At 43.1% G+C, this 3,795-nt stretch overlaps 1 protein-coding gene across 1 annotated transcript in view; it reads right to left on the bottom strand.

Moving 5' to 3' along the window:
* LOC114486805 (proton-coupled amino acid transporter 1-like) overlaps positions 1–3,795 on the bottom strand; it is a 65,079-nt gene that overhangs the window by 13,504 nt on the left and 47,780 nt on the right. The gene's annotated exons all lie outside the window — the stretch shown is intronic.

The following is a 3,795-nucleotide window of genomic DNA, read 5'->3' as shown; positions in this document are numbered from 1 at the left end:
CCCAGTCTGGGAAGATCCCACATGCCGTGGAGCGGCTGGGCCCGTGAGCCATGGCCGCTGAGCCTGCGCGTCCGGAGCCTGTGCTCCGCAACGGGAAAGGCCACAACAGTGAGAGGCCCGCGTACCACAGGAAAAAAAAAAAAAAAAGCAGAAGACAGAACTCCAGGCGCTGATTTGGTACGATCTCCACAATATACAATGAAGTGAAAAAACGCATGAAGCAGAACAGTGTAGACAGTATGGTACCAACTGTCTAAAAAAGGAAAAAGAGGGAAAAACACTCCCCTTCACACACACATACATGTGACATTCTTACATACACCAAACATCTTCAGGAGGAAACATAAGAAACTGGTAATATGGTTGTCTCTGAAAGGAAAATTGTAAAACTGGGGTCCTAGACAGGCAAGTGGAAACTTAACATTTCCTGTATGCCCTTTGAACATTTGGAGTCTTTTCCACAGGCATATATCCTTTCAAAAATAAAAACAATTAAAAATACAATGTAGAGGAGCTTCAAGATGGCGGAAGAGTAAGACGCGGAGATCACCTCCCTCTCCACAAATACGTCAGAAATATATCTACATGTGGAACAACTCCTACAGAACACCTACTGAACGCTGGCAGAAGACCTCAGACTTCCCAAAAGGCAAGAAACTCCCCACGTACCTGGGTAGAGCAAAAGAAAAAAGAAAAAACAGAGACAAAGAATAGGGACGGGACCTGCACCTCTGGGAGGGAGCTGTGAAGGAGGAAAGATTTCCACACACTAGAAGCCCCTTCGTGGGCGGAGACTGCGGGTGGCGGAGGGGGAAGCTTCAGAGCCACGGAGGAGAGAGCAGCAACAGGGGTGCGGAGGGCAAAGCAGAGAGATTCCCGCAGAGGATCGGTGCCGACCAGCACTCACCAGCCCGAGAGGCTTGTCTGCTCACCCGCCGGGGCACGCAGGGCCCGGGAGCTGAGGCTCAGGCTTCGGTCGAATTCCAGGGAGAAGAATGGGGTTGGCTGCGTGAACACAGCCTGAAGGGGTTAGTGCGCCACAGCTAGCCGGGAGGGAGTCCGGGAAAAGGTCTGGAGCTGCCGAAGAGGCAAAAGACTTTTTCTTCCCTCCTTGTTTCCTGGTGCGCAAGGAGGGGGGATTAAGAGCGACGCTTAAAGGAGCTCCAGAGACGGGCGCGAGCCGCGGCTATCAGCGCGGACCCCAGAGACGGGTATGGGACGCTAAAGCTGCTGCCGCCGCCACCAAGAAGCCTGTGTGCAAGCACAGGTCACTGTCCACACCTCCGCTTCCGGGAAGCTGTGCAGCCCGCCACTGCCAGGGTCCCGTGATGCAGAGAAAACTTCCCCGGGAGAACACACGGCGCGCCTCAGGCTTCTGCAACGTCACGCCGGCCTCTGCCGCCGCAGGCTTGCCCCGCACTCCGTGCCCCTCCCTCCCTGCCGCAAGAGTAAGCCAGAGACCCCGAGTCAGCTGATCCTTTAACCCTGTCCTGTCTGAGGGAAGAACAGACGCCCTCCAGCGACCTACACGCAGAGGCGGGGCCAAATCCAAAGCTGAACCCCGGGAGCTGTGCAAACAAAGAAGAGAAAGGGAAATCTCTCCCAGCAGCCTCAGGAGCAGCGGATTAAATCTCCAAAATCAACTTGATGTACCCTGCATCTGTGGAATACCTGAATAGACAACGAATCATCCCAAATTGCGGAGGTGGACTTTGGGAGCAAAGATATATATATTTTTTCCCTTTTTCTCTTTTTGTGAGTGTGTATGTGTATGCTTCTGTGTGGGATTTTGTCTGTATAGCTTTGCTTTTACCATTTGTCCTAGGGTTCTGTCCGTCCGTTTTTTTTTTTGTTTTGTTTTTTTAACTTAAAAAATTTTTTTTCTTAATAATTTTTTTAAATTTTTAATAACTTTATTTCATTTTACTTTATTTTATCTCCTTCCTTCCTTCCTCCCTCCCTCCCTTTCTTTCTTTCTTTCTTTAAGGAGACCCCAAACACAGTAAGTTAAGCAAAATGAGAAGACAGAAAAACACACAGCAGATGAAGGAGCAAGGTAAAAACACACCAGACCTAACAAATGAAGAGGAAATAGGCAGTCTACCTTAAAAAGGATTCAGAATAATGATAGCAAAGATGATCCAAAATCTTGGAAATAGAATAGAGAAAATACAAGAAACGTTTAACAAGGACCTAGAAGAGCTAAAGAGCAAACAAACAATGATGAACAACACAATAAATGAAATTTAAAATTCTCTAGAAGGGATCAATAGCAGAATAACTGAGGCAGAAGAACGGATAAGTGACCTGGAAGATAAAATAGTGGAAATAACTACTGCAGAGCAGAATAAAGAAAAAAGAATGAAAAGAACTGAGGACAGTCTCAGAGACCTCTGGGACAACATTAAACGCACCAACATTCGAATTATAGGGGTCCCAGAAGAAGAAGAGAAAAAGAAAGGGACTGAGAAAATATCTGAAGAGACTATAGTTGAAAACTTCCCTAATATGGGAAAGGAAACAGTTAATCAAGTCCAGGAAGCACAGAGAATCCCATACAGGATAAACCCAAGGAGAAACACGCCAAGACACATAATAATCAAACTGTCAAAAATTAAATACAAAGAAAACATATTAAAAGCAGCAAGGGAAAAACAACAAATAACACACAAAGGAATCCCCATAAGGTTAACATCGGATCTTTCAGCAGAAACTCTCCAAGATGATACATTAAACAAGAAGGACTTAATTGATATTTATAGGACATTCCATCCGAAAACAACAGAATACAAATATTTCTCAAGTGCTCATGGAACATTCTCCAGGATAGATCATATCTTGGGTCACAAATCAAGCCTTGGTAGATTTAAGAAAATTGAAATTGTATCAAGTATCTTTTCTGACCACAATGCATTGAGACTAGATATCAATTACAGAAACTTCCCCAATATGGGAAAGGAAATAGTTAATCAAGTCCAGGAAGCACAGAGAGTCCCATACAGGATAAACCCAAGGAGAAACACACCAAGACACATATTAATCAAACTATCAAAAATTAAATACAAAGAACAAATATTAAAAGCAGCAAGAGAAAAACAACAAATAGCACACAAGGGAATCCCCAGAAGTTTAAAAGCTGATTTTTCAGCAGAAACTCTGCAAGCCAGAAGGGAGTGGCAGGACATATTTAAAGTGATGAAGGGTCACAAATCAAGCCTTGGTAGATTTAAGAAAATTGAAATTGTATCAAGTATCTTTTCTGACCACAATGCATTGAGACTAGATATCAATTACAGGAAAAAATACAAGCACATGGAGGCTAAACAATACACTACTTAATAACCAAGAGATCACTAAAAAAATCAAAGAGGAAATTAAAAAATACCTAGAAACAAATGACAATGAAAACATGACGACCCAAAACCTACGGGATGGAGCAAAAGCAGTTCTAAGAAGGAAGTTTATAGCAATAAAATCTTCATATCAGACAAAATAGACTTTAAAATAAAGACTATTACAAGAGACCAAAGACACTACATCATGATCAAGGGATCGATCCAAGAAGAAGACATAACAATTGTAAATATTTATACACCCAACATAGGAGCACCTCAATACATAAGGCAAATACTAACAGCCATAAAAGGGGAAATCAATAGTAACACAATCATAGTAGGGGACTTTAACACCCCACTTTCACCAATGGACAGATCATCCAAAATGAAAATAAATAAGGAAACACAAGCTTTAAATGATACATTAAACAAGAAGGACTTAATTGATATTTATAGGACA

The sequence above is a fragment of the Physeter macrocephalus genome, chromosome 8 (assembly GCF_002837175.3).
Source record: "Physeter macrocephalus isolate SW-GA chromosome 8, ASM283717v5, whole genome shotgun sequence".
In the NCBI taxonomy this organism is placed as follows: Eukaryota; Metazoa; Chordata; class Mammalia; order Artiodactyla; family Physeteridae; genus Physeter; species Physeter macrocephalus.
Note: the sequence above shows the minus strand (reverse complement) of the source record. Positions and strands in the feature narration are given on the sequence as shown.